General features: G+C 36.6%; 2 long non-coding RNA genes across 2 annotated transcripts; both read right to left on the bottom strand.

The window, feature by feature from the left end:
• Window positions 1-354: 354 nt before the first annotated feature.
• LOC133730098 (uncharacterized) lies at window positions 355-1,964 on the bottom strand. Its single transcript, XR_009856594.1, has 4 exons — window positions 1,911-1,964; window positions 1,641-1,737; window positions 1,015-1,061; window positions 355-504 (listed from the first exon to the last, which is right to left on the bottom strand). It is a non-coding gene; the product is annotated as an uncharacterized LOC133730098 (long non-coding RNA).
• A 277-nt stretch (window positions 1,965-2,241) lies between these two features.
• Window positions 2,242-3,163, bottom strand: LOC133731511 (uncharacterized). The gene is made up of 3 exons (XR_009856697.1): window positions 2,971-3,163; window positions 2,785-2,856; window positions 2,242-2,466 (listed from the first exon to the last, which is right to left on the bottom strand). It is a non-coding gene; the product is annotated as an uncharacterized LOC133731511 (long non-coding RNA).
• Between the last annotated feature and the right edge of the window lie 14,271 nt (window positions 3,164-17,434).

Raw genomic sequence — 17,434 nt, 5'->3', positions numbered from 1 at the left:
TAGATGTGGTGTCCTTAAATCCATAAGAGGACACCTAAATTGCATCCTCATATTATCTACTATGTGTCCTCTTTTCTATACTAGGACACACAAACTGTGTCCTAAAAGCTCTACAAATGGAGTCCTTAAATCCATAAGAGGACTCAAAAAAATACACTCATATGTGTCCTTAAAACTAAAATAGGACACTTAAAAAGAGTCATGTATACTCAAACACAATGTCCTTGAATGTAATAGAGGACGTTGAAAAAGTGTCCTTAAAACTTGTAAAGAATCCAAAAAAAAAAAAAAAAAAAAGTAATCTTCCTCCAATTATACACAGCTCAAAAATACTCCACCAAATGTATTATTAACTGAACTAGAATATCATATCCATACATATACAAACAAATCTAAAGTGTAACAAATTACAATTCAACAATTCTAGTCAATAAGTAATTCAATCTACTGCACCTTGTAGGTTTATAGTTGCTAAATCTGATTCCCAATATCTTCAATCACAACCTGATAAATATAGCACATAATCAATTGTTTAACAAATTTCATGGTTATGAAGCTACAAATCAAATTAAGGTAGTTAATCTACTAATAAGATCAAACATATGACATGGTTGCTGTCCCAACACAGTTTATATGCAATGAGTACTGAACTGTTTGGTAACAGCAAATAAACAAAAAATCAGATACGAGAATATATTTGAGTAAATAAATGAAAGCAAAATATAGTACTAGGCCATTTACTCTGAGGTCACATGCAAACTTAAGTTATCAACTGAATTCTCTTTATAAAATCTTTACAAAGTTATATAAGTGAACAAGCTGGAAAATTAAAGCATAAATATGTAAATCATAGAAATGATTTCTAAGAGATATATAGTTTTACCATCAGTATATGGAAATTTGTCTAGGCACACTCCAGTAATCTATATTATGTTAAAATCAGCTTAATTAAGTGCATAGAGTGGAAAGAAAACAAATGGCTACATCATCGAAGACTATTTAGTAGAAGCTTACGTGTTGTTTGGTATAGTAGAGCTTTTGAAGACATTCCTGATACATGCCTAATCAGTCGAAAAAGAAAAATTAGTGGTGAATGAAGATAGCCATGTGCTTGGTATGACAACTACACAGAAAACCGTTCTTACATGTATTTGCTACACATACAGGCAACACTCATGTGAGACTGTTTGTACTAGTAATGCTGTAGACACCAGAGCCAGTGGGAGTGTCTTCAGGTTAAGTTATGTCTATATCTATGGTCTACTAAGCAAAGACAATGATATAAAAGAGCCATCTTGTCATAAAGCAAAGAATTAAGTGTACAAGTCAGGCTCTCCAGAACAGTAATCCATTGCAAGATTAACAGCAAAATCAAAGACATATATAATTTGAATCCACAATCCAGGAAGAAGCTTAAATGAAAAGGAAAAAAAAGAAAACAAACAAACAAAAAAAGGTTTTCGCATAATTGATATTTTAGTGTTAATTGAATTGTAAGTTTGTAACCTTTAAACAAAAGTACACAAAGCATCTACTTCAAACACAACACAAAGCATCTACTTCAGACACAATACAAGCATGCATGTTTCGGTCTCTACACCCAAGTACAAACTATTTAAATAAGCATGAACTTAGATTACCTATACTCAATGCTTTGAGTTAGAATGATCTGAAAAGATCTATCCGAACAAATGGAGGAATCTGAAAATTTAGAATGTCCAAGACACCTGAAATAACCTGTAGTACAAATGAAAAGATAATATCACTGTCTAAAAGAAAATAAACCAACTGTACCTCAGCATTCTGATTTATACCAATGCAGACCATTAACGTTTCTCCAATACATCCGATAAATACTGCACTTTCATCAGCCAAATAAAATAATAATCACTGGTAATAAGATACAATACCTTATCTACAAGCCCATGGACCGTAAAGTTGCTTTCTTGTCCTTTGGAGTTTTCTGAAAAATTAAACAAAGTATATAATAGACACATACAGGCAATACTCTTGTGAGATTGTTTGTCCCTGAGTCTAAACACACTTTTCTTTGGTGTGTATGACCTATAGCTGAGAAATTGACAAAACAATCTTGTAGTTTAAGTCAAGAGACAAGCGTATGAGAAATCAAAACAAGCAAACTAACATAACTGAAATTTTGAAACTAATAAACTAACATGCAGAGTTCAAACATGCAAGCACAAATCTCTAGTGCTCCTCCAGGCCTGAAGAAATGGAATAAAAAAAACAAAATGCTTATTCCATATTTGCAAATGGATTGAGTTCTACAGGTCAAGTAAGAGAAAATGAATGAAGGAAAACCGGTAAAAGATCAACCAACATATATCCAGCAGTCATTAGATATGTAACTACTATACTAATTTTCTCATTAGATATGTTCTATCAACCTTCAATAGATCCAGAGCTTCAGGAACTCCAATGATTTGTCCTTGCCAAAATCAAAACCTAAACAAACAAGCCAATAAACAGAAATTTAGATAATTGATACAATGTATCTGCACTGAAAAACATAAGCACTACATACAATTATTAAAGGATTGAGGTACCAAATTAATAGTGCTAATCTAATACATTTCTAACAGGCCACTACCAGCAATAGTTATGTTTCCTTTCTCTATTGCAACCATAAAAGCATTGTACAGTTTTGTGGGGAAATCTGAACTACAAAGTAGTTCTCAGATTGGTTCACTTTAATCATATCGATACGTGTATCAAGTTTAAACTAATCAAGTCAACAAAATTATTGAAAGGAATGAAAGATACCTGAGGAAAACTAATCAAGGGTCTCCCAAAATGACATGTCCATGAAAACAGCAATACTATATGATGCAGCCTCTGTATGAAAACAATCTCACTAGTCACTACTAATAGTGCAACCAATAACAAATAGCAGAAAATAAATGGAAAAACATCTACATTTTAAGACGATGCAGGAAGTAAAGCAATTACCTGCAATAAGAAAATCCACAAGATAGTCACAAGTGTACCCAAACCAAAATCCTGCAACCAAAAAATAAAAAATAAAAAATTCAATCCTACAACATGGAAATCAGTTACAAAAGCAGGCCATTGTAAGCAAAAATTAAATATATAACTCAATAGACAACACAAAATAAAACTAGGACCAGTCCCTATACCAAGCTACTATACTTAGTTTGATTTATGTACTGCTCGCCCAGTCCTTTACCCCTAGAGATTCCACGCCTCTCCACAGTACCTACCACGGAATCTCTCAGTGCCCCTAGTCCCAGAGCCTCAATAACTCTTTCAAGAACCAGGACTTTATCAGGTTTTGGCATGTTGGCAGACAGTCTGCAGTATCAAGGTGACCACCAACAAGATGTAATCGCTATCAGAGTGAAGCAAAGAAAATTACTGATTGACACAAAACTTACATGATTATTGATTCAGAGTTTAATATTAACATATGATGACTACCTATTATATCTAATGGGTGGGGTGTAGCTAGGAAAGTACCCAACCAAATAGAATCATGTATGAAGATAAGTAGAAATGCCAGTGCAATAGCATCATGATCATTTTCTTTTGCATTCAACAAATCCTTAGCTTTTGCATAATGAGGAAATAATTGCCGGTGACATAAGAGACTAACATGTAGTATCAGTGTCCACCTCACTAGCATATATGTAATACCCCGGAAAATCCAAATTAAATTCCGTGGATTTTTAGAAATGATTTCACGATAGTGGGAGCGAGTACGAGGCTCGGAGAAGTTGTGGAATTAGTTCGAACGATTTTATTTTCGAAAACGAACGTTTTTAGGGGGTCAACAAAGTTGACTTTTTATACGTTCAAAATTTGGGAAAACTTCCTTCATGAAAGTTGTAGAGCTCGTCGATACGAGTTCGTGGACATGTGGAACGCAATATTCGGAGTTCGTATGATTAAGTTATGAATTTTTGAAAATTGGGAATTTTCTATAAATAGGAAAATTCTGATTTTATTTTTCATTCAAGGACAAAAAAATTCCTTTTTTGCGGAATAGTCCCCCCCCTCTCTCTCTCTCTCTCGCGCAAAACCCTCCCCACGCTTGCCGACCCGCCGACCCGACCCGACGCCAGCGGCGCCGTCGCTCGTCCTCCGGCCACGACCCGGCCCTCCCCGAGGTCGCCTCGAGCCGCCCAGCCGCTCCCTGCCACCGCCTTGCCCCGCCGCTGCCCCCAGATGGAGATCGAAGCCCCCCCCGAAGCTAGAACCCGACCCGACCGGAAAACCACTTTTCCGGCGTTGCACGGGCCGATCCTCCCCATTTTCGTGATCTCCTCTTCCTCCTGATCATCCCCATATAGGCCTTGCATGACGATTTTGGGTGTAGAGCACTTGATCAAGGTTTGACTTTTCCGACGGCTCTGATTCAATCTGGAATCAGATCAGACGCTCCGGATTAATCCAACTTCAAAGCTTGATCTAGGACGATCTAGGCCGAACCAGGCTTAGCTCCAGGTATGGAAGTCGATCACCCTTTCATTTTGAACCAGTTTGTAGTTGGTCACTTTGCCATCTGAGGTGGTTGACCGGCGTTGACCGCCGCGTTGACCGCCCACTGACCACCGCTTGTGGCGGCGCATCAGAGCATATTTCGAGTTTTCATTATCTAGGCGATGATCTATGCATCCATACGAGCGTTTTGATATATAACATGGTCATGTTAGAAAAAGTTGATAAATAGTGGATTTACGTTTTGACGTTACTATTTAACGTTTTTACGTTTATCTTCGGTTTACGATCTGTGAAGATCTGACCATCGGTTTTGCTTCAATTTTGGATATGTTGATCGTATGACTGTCCCGGTGACTTTGTGAGGTCACGGGCGAAGATCCGACCGTTGGATCTTCGTATAATTGAGAAATAGTGATTCGGAAGGCGATTCGTGAGAATCTGACCGTCGGATTTTCATATAATTTTATGGAGATGTTTGTTAGAGTGATTCAAGAAGATCTGAGTCTTCGTGATAATTTTGGAGGATGATCCTAAAGGCGATCCGTGAGGATCCGACCGTTGGATCATCATTAAATTCAGATCCGACCGTTGGATCATCGTATAATTTCGATCTGACCGTTGGATCATCATTAAAATTAGAATCCGACCGTGGGTTTCCGTATATGTGTGCTTTTGAGTTGTTGGCTAAGTTAAGATCATTATTGGATTAGGTGATCGATGGATTTATTTGGCGGACGATTCGTGAGATTGTTAATGGAGCTGTTAAGAAGACGCAGCTGGAATAGAGGTGAGTAAACCTCACGTGGTTCATATTACGAACCCAATACATTTAATTACGTTATTTTATTGCAATCATATGAACTATAGTTGGTATTAATAGGCATTCCTGTGTGAATGTCTATATATATATTATTTACGTGAAATAATATGTATTGTTGGAGTTGTGTTGAGTTATTGTTGAGAAACAATATATTGTGAGAGGTATTGAGTTTATTGTTGAGAAACAATATATTGTGAGAGGTGTTGAGTTTTATTGTTGAGGAACAATAAATTGTTGTGATCTGTGGAGATCACTAGGTCACGAGGTGACCATGGCATCTATTAGTGAATCACGCTCTCGTACCGGGCTGGTGGTTATTAATAGTATTAAATCGTAATCACGTCTGTGGCCGGACGAGTGGTTACGTTCAGTTAGAGCTCTAGTCTGTCTGCCAAATGTGGAGTGACCTTATGAGTGAAATTGAGAGTAACTCATAAGTGTCAATATATATATGGTAACCTTATGAGGGAAATTGAGAGTAACTCATAAGGGTCTATATATATATGAGTTTGTCTACCAAATGTTGGGAAATCTTATGAGCGAATTTGAGAGTAACTCATAAGTGTCTATATATATATATATATGAGAGTGAGTGATCTTATGAGCTAAATTGAGAGTAACTCATAAGTGTATATATATATATATATATGAGAGTGAGTGATCTTATGAGCTAAATTGAGAGTAACTCATAAGTGTCTATATATATATATGAGAGTGAGTGATCTTATGAGCTAAATTGAGAGTAACTCATAAGTGTCTATATATATATATGAGAGTGAGAAAGTAACGTGGGTTTGTGGTGGTCTTGTAATTTAATAAATCAACAGTTCTTTCTTGTTTACTCATACTAGCTGTCAAAAGCTTACCGGGTTTTGTGTTGTTGCAACTCCCGGTACACTATTCAAATTGTGTAGCGGGTAATCCTACAGGACGGGAGAACCAGGACGGTGATCGTGCGGTTAGAGCAATTGTTAGAGTTTTACAGCAATTGTAAGTTGTGAGGCGTGTTATGCTCATTTAGAGCTTTACAATATTGCTTGTGAGAGTGAATTGTAATAATGAACTCGAGGTTTCGAGATTTGGAGTTTGTGTACCTTGTGGTGAGATTATATTGAGAAAAAAATTCAGAACGTTTATTTGATTAAGTGGTTTAATTCATGTTTCGGATTTGAATTTATTATTCAAAATTCGGGGCGTGACAATATAGAAGTCTGATAAAGGATGACTGAGAAACACCCAATAAAGAGACAGATATTTTTTATGATGAACCTAGGGCCGTAAGGGTTTGTCAATAAGAAAAATTTGATGGTACATTATGGTGCAACTATTTTTTTTTTTTTTTTCAAGCAATGATGGAGAAATTTTTAAAGATGTAAATCACATACCTGCACCTTGCACTAAATCAGAGATTTTCCTCCACAGTCAAGTTTCCATGCACAATATCGTCTTGAGGCACAAAGCCAATGATTCTCTTGTATGTCATTGGTTCAGCTTTTCCATTTATTAGAATTGAACCTGTCACAGTGCATCCAGTTACTTTTCCTGATAATGCAGAAAGAAATGTTGTTTTCCCAGCTCCTGAAGGACCCATGATTGCTGAAACTCGACCAGGGAAAAGTTTTTCGGTAACACTCCTCAAAAGATTTTTGTCTTTTCCTTTCAGAGTGAGAGTTAAATCTTTAAAATCTACTTCAAGCTACTATACTTAGTTTGATTTATGTACTGCTCGTGTGACAGAATGCAGTTAAACTTAAAGAAAGATATAAGCATGAATATAGGAACTGTGGGACTAGAGTTTCTATATCAAAGGAGCCTTTGCTAGTAAATTTAGAAGCAATAAAATTTCTATTAGAGGCCAAACTGTAACACAGAAAAGGGAATGCTCACCCCTTGGATATCTCATTCATCAACATCGATCAACCCCTAGAAGGGTAAAGCCTGCCCTGGTCAAAATATTTCCTTCATCCCGCACCTAACTAAAAAAAAAGGGTCACATACCCAAGTTTCAACAATCACATGCAACATTGCAAGTTTATGGAAGGAAAAGATTGTCAAGAGCAGATGACGTTACATACCATATTCACCAAATTGGCGACAGAGGTGGAGGGGAACATGTTGCTACTGCTGCTTCGATCAAGTGCTTGCACACGCCGCTCGGACGAGCCCGACACGAGAAACCCGGCTGTTGAATTTGAAGCATCAAGTTGAATCGGATTCGACAAGAGACGAGACTGAATTGAGATACCCAAAGCGAATAACCCCTGAATCCAGGTCAACCTAGTGGCCACCAAGTTCTTCGAAACTCAATTTGGTGGGTGACATTGAGATTGGTAAGAAAGGGAAAGAGGGGCTGTGGGAGAAAACGAGGGTTTGAGAGAGAATAATCATGAACCAAAGCATACAGATCTGGCCAGAAGAAAAGGTGAGAGATAGATCGAGAAGGAGAGAGAATCACCCATGGTGAGTGAATTTGTTTTCCTCAGAGCTAAAGAATCTGAGCTCAAATTTTGTTTGGTGCATTCGACGAGGAAGAGATGAGAGAGAGTGAGAGAGCGGTCAACTAAAATGTGTGCGGGAAAACAAAAATTGAGAATTTCAACTTTTGGCGAAAAAAAGGGCGGGGCTGCTCCTGTTTTTTTTAGCTCGTCCTCTTAAGGATATTAGGACACCTCAATAAAACTGTGTCCTTATAGGGTGTCCTAATAGCCCATATTTTGTAGTAGTGTTTTTATTAATTACCAAGAAACAATATGAACAATCATAAGAATTTTGTAATTAATTGCTACTAATCAAACTTGTCATGAACTCATGACAAAGATTTCAACTTGAATTTATAACAATATTAAAAGCTATTAAACATATTCCAACTATAGTTCCTTTTCTAATATGGATGTTTTTTTAGTCATTTCATTTACCCATATAATCTGATTTTAAATGTAGAAAAATTAGAATGTGTATTAAGTATCTAGGGATGTGTTAATAAAATTTCTCATATTTATATAACAGAAAACACACATGATACGTTTGCTCATTTTCTAATACTTTGTAATGAAAATCAAAGATTCATAAAATCTCCACGAAGGTGATAAAATTATTAACCTTGAACCAAAAACTTGGTAAAAAATGAAACAAATGTTTACATGCAAATGAGGTTACAAATTAGCTCAAAAGAAGTCCAAGTCAAGAGTTCCTTTCTATAGAGATATGTTTTTCAGGAATCCATACCTAAGGAATTCTTCAGGAAATGACATACAATTATGTGAACAATTCAAACGTGCATACATTTAACAGCTAGCATTGCATTCAACTATCTGAAAATTTGTTGGTAGAGAAGGACAGTGATTTCGATCAACTCGATCAGCAAAGTAGATGAAATTGAAAAAGGACAACCCTCATGAAATTTCTGACCAAGTTTAAAAAAAATTATTTCCCAGCAACCCTCAACTATATGTGTAGTAGCAACTAGCAAGTTAGAGAATCTGAAGAGGTCTTCATTATGAGTTGGCAGGTTGATGCATGAAGTAGTTCTTTGGTCAAATGAAAAAAATATGACCGATTAAATAATTAATTATTGGCCTGGTCTCCTGGAATATATATTATAAACTCAAATTTGATGACAAACTTCGTAATTGGGTCAAAGCAAGCCCCACTGGTGGCATAGATCTGTGATCAGACTTCAATTTGATGAGACTGGATCTTCCATTGGAATATGATATAAATGGAAATTAGTAGGAAATTGTTCAGAGATCAACTCATTTTTAATCAAGATCGAAGGTAGTCTCTCCAACACATTGTATGTTTGGTTCAAGGAAAAGATAGGCTTTCTTTCTTTTTTTCTTTGGTCGAAGTGTGCAGGGTTGGATTTCACAATTGTTTTTTCAACCTTACCATTTGTTTCAAAGTCAGTGATATTAATTAACCACAAAATAAGGATATTCAAACAAAAGCTGAACAAGCAAATTAACAGGTAACAAGAAAGAGAGTTTTGAATAAATTTTTGAAGAAGTTTTATACCGTTGAAAAGAAGTTATTTACATTAGTAGTTTTATATTGGAAAACTGAACAGTCATGATATATGAATTTATGACGATGAGTTGGTTTAATTCAATAAAACTCATTATAGTAATAGAAAGATATACTGAATTATATGTTTCTTGGACATTAGGGTAACTCATCATATATACTCTTGAAGAAGCTCGATCAATAAGTAGGTAGTCCTTCTCAGGCCGGAGCTAGTACGTGGGCATTTTAGGTAGGAGTTGAATTCTGACCAAAGAGCTAGCAGAAGAAAATAACATCTTGATAACCAAAGATTTGAGCCATGCTCGCTCATAATTTAGGTTTAACTACTGAGCCAATTACATATATAAGGTCACTTTTAGATATAGTGTAGCATTCAGTGAATCCAATTAAGTAGCAAGGGTGGTATACACGCAATCAGGTCGGAAACCAAAACCTAGTTTTCATAAGGGTACCAAGAACAATTTTTTTTTTTTTTGGAAGTCAAAAGATAGAGAAGTGTCAGGTGCGTTGAGTAGTGATACTAAAGTCAAATGTTCAAACATCAGTTTTCCTCGTCTTCCAAAATTAGTACCCTACACGTGAATTATTCTTGCAGTTACAATAAATATGTATCAAATTTCAGCTGAGTTAAGAAGGAAGGAAAATTTAACAAAACTATTAAGGGTATATTTTTTGGGAACAATTTTTTGCACAATATGGTAATATAACTTTATAGATTGAGCTTTCTTTTACTCAGCTGATCTATTCTCTTGTCGCCTAAACCCAATGCTGGCACTAATTATTCTACCAAATTGACTAAATTCTATATTTTGTAACTCTAAGTAATTGAGGTATTTGGTCGCCGTAATCAAATTAGATATATATTTTTTTTTATTGAAAATAAATTAGATATCTTATTCCTAAAATATATATATATATATATATCTTATATAATTAAGCTCAATTTTTAATAAATTGCAATGCACATGTAAAGATTCATGACAGCCACGAAGTCTAAAAATGATTCTCTAGGAATTATTAACTGCTATTGAAGGTACGATTTAGTACAATATAACAAAATCTAAGTCGAATCTTAATCGACAGTTTCTTTCCATCAATATTTACAGGAATGCATGGCTTAGAAGGAGAAATAGCAATCGCATGCAATCAATTAATTAACCATTCAAACCCACTCCTGTTTATTTCAACATACACATTGTATGTTAATGTGAATGACAGTTTGATTTTGATATACAACTTATAGTAAATTTCGTTCCAAGACATGAGACTATATTTTGAAAATTGGTTTGGTAGGACGTTTGGTTTATTTTTTTATATATTTTGTTTTTAAAATCACTCATTATAGTAAATTAAGTTAATCATTCTGTGTTACTTGGACATGCATTAGGGTATAAATTAATATACCAGAATTTCTCCCCAATTTCCTTAGCTCCACGACAATGGCACCCCTCAACTATGTCTGTATAAATAAGCACCTAAGGTAAAGCAAAAGTGATCCATATCTCCATCGCCAAGATCCTTGAGAAAATAGAAATATTACAAGCATGCCTTCTCCTCAGGAAGTGTTGGGAAAGGGTTCAGATGGACAGGGTGGTTCAAATGGAAATGGTGGCACTCGGCCACCGACTGCTCAAGATGTACGTGGCCGGCCGAAATGACAAGGAAAACTGTTATGCGAAGAATTCCTGAATGATACTCTTCTCTGTTCCGGTCTCTGCAGATATATGCATGCAAGTCTTAACTTATAGTTACAAATTATCTTAATTTTTTGTGCATATTACAAGTCTATTCAAATATGTAAACATATCGTTTTATTGTTGTGAAAAGGAGTGGCTGGTGCTCCCAGAATAAATCCCACTGGTTGTGTACTAGATCGAAGAAATTAATATATACAATATACATATTTATTATTTCAATGTGTTCATAACTTATGCTGTTTTTCAATATATATAATAATTCATGTGAATGGCTGCATTTTTACTTTACATTTATTCGACGGGGGATTCCAGATGGAGAGCAGACACCATGAAAGTATATGCTCGTTGAGTTCAATTGTGATCACATTACTTAATTTTTGAAAAACTGATAAAACGGAAGATCAAGAACAATTTCTATTTTTTTTTTTTAACAAACCAAAATAGGGCGACTATCATTCATCTAAAGTCATAAAGGGTCATTACATATTCTCCCTCTACTATCATAGGGTAGACAAAGAGTTTGTGGTAGTAGCACAGTGATACATAGATTAGGTCCAATCATTTGACGATTCCATGCTGAGAAAGGGAGCCTATAGACTATTGACTACTACATAGTAAATAGGCAGAGTAAACTAGACTCGATGACGCTCGCTAAAACCTAGAAGCATAGCTACCTAACAAAGTAGGGAATTATTTTAATCAAAAGACTAAACTAAAAAGCTAAAGGCCCAAATGAAAGGCTCACTGGGGTAGCTCAACGGAGAAAACCCAAACCCCCAAGGCTCAAACAGGATTTGGAGTAGGCCTAAACTTCATCTCCTCGTGCATCCGTGCAGAGCCATCCGCTCCCACCACATGTCCACCATATCTTGCCGCGCCGACCACGCTCAACCAAGCCGCTCCGGCTTGACACAGCATACAACGCCCACCGCTTGGCCTTGCCACTCACCCCTTCAGAATCCCAAGCTGCCCGGATGCCCGGAACCTCCAGATCCTCACCGCCGCACAGTTCCACAAAACTTCGCCGCCGCTCAAAACCATCAGATCCACGCCGCCGCCCGAATCTGCGGAACCCACGCCGGACCTTCCATCCCTGCACAACGCAAACACACCCAGAGATGTCATCTGGAACCTCACCCAGCCGCGCCCACCACCTTGAGCCTGACGCCTGTCCCTCTGACCTCCCAAGCAAATAGCGTTCAACACCCGTCCGGCAGCGGCCCAATAGCGGCGAGGCGAACCCTCACCTGCCCCGAGCGCCGCCGGGTGAGCAGAAGTTCTCAAAATCTCGACTTAGGGATTCCGGGTTTGTTGGAGCAGTAGGTGCATGTTAGTTTAGTCTATAAACAAGAACAATTTCTATCAATATAAATTCTAATAAGGTAATATAGGCTTCCCATATAGAGAGCAAAATTCATGGAGAGGTTGGTTCTGATAAAATAATCGAGGCATTATTGAGAATGTAGAATTGTAGAGTGTTGCCCAATATTGGAAAATTGTGACATTCAAAAAGAGTTTTTAAAAATTTGGTAATTCCACAACATTTAAAAAAAAAAAAGTTTTCTTGTGATTAGAGTGAATTACTTGTATATATGTATATCTTGAAAATTCTCCACAAGTCTCACTTGTTGAGAATGAGTACCTTAGTTTGGTTGATAACTTTTAACTCTTAATATATTTTGAATCTGAACGTTAATATTATGAATCTAACATGTGATGAGAACTGTTTGTCGGTCCTCTGTTGACTCTTGTCTCCATTATTCAATTAGCTAGAGATTCAAACGTTGAATTCCATTATTCCTTTTTGTCATTTGTGAAGCTTAATATTAATTTGTTAAGAATCATCAAATATATGTCAACTTAAATGGTTAACAGAATCGAATATAAATGCAAATATAAATGCATGTGTAAGTTCGAATCAATTGTAGTGCTGTAGATGTGTATGCGTGCACGTTAGAATTTAAAATAAAAATATATATACTGATTCGTATATGTTGGGACCAATAACTATTTTAAATTCATGTTAGATTCGAACTCATTATATATATAATGGGACACTATTTCAATCATGTGTTATTTGCACAGGGTTACTTGCTTTGATATTAAACCGTCAAGTACTTCTTGTAAATACCACATGAACTTTCTTTGCATATGTCTAATTGAGTTTCTTATCTTGAAAAAATTATGTGCATAAGTTTCTTTTATTTCATTTTCATCAATTTCTTTGCTTGATCGGTCACACGGTCGATTGAGAGCCCTTACACTATTTAGAAATTTTTTGGTCAGCTTTATATATAGAGTTTTACATATATAAGAATGAGATTCAATAGGGTTTTACATTTTGAGACGTCTGATCAATTTATAGTCCTTTTCTCTCTGGCTAGAAGCATTACGAGGGTTTAGGGGTTGAATTTTGACCTTTGAACGTGGAACTATATATATAGGCCTAGGCAATTGGCAAGAAAACCTAGTCTTCATGGGTGAGATGACTAGCTAAACTTCTTTTATTTGCAAGAATTTATACTTATTGGTAAATAGAGGTCAAAACATAGAGAAGTTTCAGTTAGAGTACTAAAGTCATATATTCAAATATTAGTTTAATTAGCCGCGTCTCATCGAATTCAAATTAACTATCTGCAGTGGATTCTCTCTTCATTATTACCTTTTCCATGGTCAGTAGCTATTCGCAAAATTCTACTCTGCAAATTGGCATGGGTAGATTTGTTGTATTCACTGGTATCTCTATATATATACATGTTTCTTACCAAAAAAAAAAAAAAAAAGGCTGGGTTCATTTTTTTGATACATTTTAATGCAAATGTAAAGATTCATAAGTAATCTCTAGGACGTTAAATAATCATTTAACAAATCAACCAATTCACTCAAGGAATTAAATTACATTTTAAGGTACCGTTTAGCTCAATAGAAAAAGTCCAAGCAAAAATTTCTTTCCGATTACTTTCCCCGAATTCATGACTGAGGACTAGTTCAAGCTGGCAAACTATTAATTAAAGCGTTCAGATTCACTTATGTTTAACGGCCAGACTAGCGTTGTATCTTACCATCTGAAAACTTGTTGGTATAGGAAGGACGGTCTCATTTTGATCAAAAAATAACGAAGACTATCGTGTTACGTGCTTTGATATGCAAACCGTCAAGTACGTACTCCTTGTCTAAGTTTGATCTATTTATTTATATGATCTTTTGACTGGTCATACCAGTAACCCTCGACTACGTATGGCTATGCATATGAGGCATTGGAAATAAGTTCACAAATTTTAACAATTTCTTACATTCAGTTTTGGATAACATAATTTTCTGTTAAACTTCTTCCGTTGGATATGATAATACAAACTCATATATGAAGTTCATGGGAAACAAGAAAGAAATATTCAAATTGAGAAATTTTTCAATAACTCATACATGTACCGTTGAAAAGAGCGACTCAGATTAGAACATTTGATACCAGTTCAAAAAATAAAGAGTTATATGTAATTTTATGTTATAAGCCCACCCACTCAACCGTCGACACGCCGGATCTATGTGTGACCATGATGCTTCCACAAAACTATAGTTGGCATTGGGTTGTAGTTTCTATTGCCAGCTAGGACGTACTGTTTGGTTCAATTTAACAAAATTCCCTTTAGTAAAAGAATTTCAACATTCCATGTTACTTAAACATTAGGGTAACTCGTTATAGAAAAGTTCCCCCACAATTTCACAAATTAATTCCACGACACCTGCAACCCTCATCTATGTATAAATACACATAGGGCAAAGCAAAGGATAACAAAATCCCTAGCTAAGACAAAAAAAACAGTATTCTTAAGTAGTTGTAAGTTGTAAGCATGTCTTCTCCTCAGGAAGCTTTGGGACACGGTTCAAATGGACAGAGCAGCAGTTCCAAGGGAAATGGTGGCTCTTCTAAGCAACCAACTGCTCAACAAATGTTCGGCCAGCAGCCAAAGCCAAAGCCAAAATAGAAAGGGAAGCAATGTGCCAATTAAGTGAAGAACAATTCAGAATGCTGTCTTATATATGTTTTAAGGTCTGTGCAGCTTGTTGTTAATTATTAGTACTTCTGTCATATACATATATTCACATTGATCGATTATGCATTGTAACAAATATGCTAAATTTACATTTACATCTCTTTATTCTTTCGATACATTACAATTCGATTAAAGATGTAAAAAGATCCAGCAGGTTATATATATTGTAGCATTCTGAATTGGGTACGTGGCTGGTGCCCCCAGAATAAAACTAGTGTAGTAGAGTGTAATAGATTGAAGAAATAAATACACAGTTATTCATCTCAGTTTGTCCATAAGTGTGTTGCTGTTTATGATATAATGAATTATAGAATGAATCGATGCTTATCTAATTTTTTTGACGGCGCAATCCCAATTGGAGAGCACAATCCATTAAACATCCATTCTAATGTCAAATGGGTCTGAGATAGATCTGATCAATTCAAGTGCATTTCAGTTATATATGGACACCAATGGCAGCATGCATGCAGCTGGTTTATTATCCAAATTAATTGTGTACGTCTATCTTGTCTCCATTCTTCAACGGGCTCTCAATTATTCAAAACAAAAAATGAAAAAATATATATTAGCCGATTAAACGATAATGTCAACCGTTGCGGTACCAGATAATTATTTGCGTTTTTATATATAAATGCCCTGGCTAAAATGGGAAATGAACTCTTAGTTAGAAAATTGAATAGTTTGCAGATCGGTACAAAGAAAGCTTTATTATCCATTTACATTCAGTCCAACTCTTTGCCAAAGAAAGAAAAAAAAACAGAAGAATTTTGAGTACAAGTAATGAATAGTCCTTATTGTCTGGCCGACTAGAAGCAGGGTAGGAGCAGTACGTGGGCATTAGGGTTTGAGTTTTGACCTTTGTCTGATAATTGTCGCGCAGGTGGGCATTTTATTGTAAAAGGATTTTAATTGTACGTTATTGTAGAAGCAAAACCAAATAGCTAGTAGAACAAACAACATACCAATTACGGCGATTATCGCATGTGAGAGAGCTCCAAAAATAGCGGAGGAGAAAACCTAAAGCGTTGAGAGTCATGCCCTGTCCGACGGCGCGCCCTTGCGGCGTCGTCGTCAGACAGGCTCAAAGGGACCGCGTGTCCGGAGGAGAGAGGCCCAGTCGAAGTAAGAGCTGCGGGGGATTGGCGGCGCTGTCAGGATCGGTTGGAGGATCCGATGGGGATGGACAACGACGGCTAGCGGCGGAGCTAGTGTCTTTTGACTCCAGAACGAAGCGCGGGCGGCTTAGGGGTGGGTTCGAGTTGATGTTGCAGGATTGGAGGTCGCCTGGTGGTGCTCTCTTCATGGCGGCAACGCTGGGATCGATGATACCTGGATCGAATCAATCGGATCCGATCTTCCTTTGGTTGATTGTTTTCATTCTGGGGAGGAACAACGACTCTATCCAATGTAACGGAGGGATCGTGATCACTCTACGTCAAGTTGGGGACGGTGGTGTTGCTGCCGATGGTCAGAAGACAAGGGTGGTACTGTTAGCATTGAAGTCACCCTCAAGTGCAAGAAGTACAAGTTATAGAATAGGGGATTAAGTAAGGATGTCGAACCCACGAGGATTGATAAATCCTTTCCTAGCTAAGGAACACCTAAGGAAAAACTAGAAAAATATGCAAATGTACAATCACAAACAAAGGCTCACAAGTGAACCAAAGTTCATGGTGAGTATGTGCAAGATGGTGTGTAGAGATTTGATTTTGATTTTGAGATTGGTTTCTATTCAAATTGAAACAATGAAAGCAAGTAATATAAACTAAGCTAAACTAAACAAGTTGTTATCAAATGGATGGGAGTTAGGGCATCGGGTTTCACCTTTTGCCTCCCTTGCAAGCATTAAAGCAATTGAATATGAATGATGCAAAGCTAATTGTCCAACTACCCTCTTAGCATCCGGATAGGACTACTAAGGCTTAAACCCCTTTCATTCTATTGACGTCTTCCAATCAAAAAAAAAAAAAAAACTCTAACTGGATAAGTCTAGAGCTAACTACCTAGAGACAAATTCAATTACCAGATAGGTCTCAATCCTTTGCCCCTAATGCATAAAGCTTAGAGTTTAGGTAACCAAGCAAGCAAACCAATCCTATCTCTAGGTGATTTTAGCTCACTATCCTCACATGCACACATGGTGTGCTTTCATGCTCCCTTTTTGCCTAAAGGTAATCAATCTCTAGGAAAAACTTCATGTCATGGAAAACACATAACTCAAATTGATTAGGTCTAAGTAATGCATTCAACTATTGACTTAGCATGTGAGAATGACAACATGAATTTGCATCAATTTATAAACAAAAGCATCAATACAAGCAAGTTTGGCTAGGGCTTTTAATCCTAGCCCCAACTAGTTC

Source organism: Rosa rugosa, chromosome 2, assembly GCF_958449725.1.
Source record: "Rosa rugosa chromosome 2, drRosRugo1.1, whole genome shotgun sequence".
Taxonomy (NCBI): domain Eukaryota; kingdom Viridiplantae; phylum Streptophyta; class Magnoliopsida; order Rosales; family Rosaceae; genus Rosa; species Rosa rugosa.
This window is presented reverse-complemented; position numbering and strand designations above follow the sequence as displayed.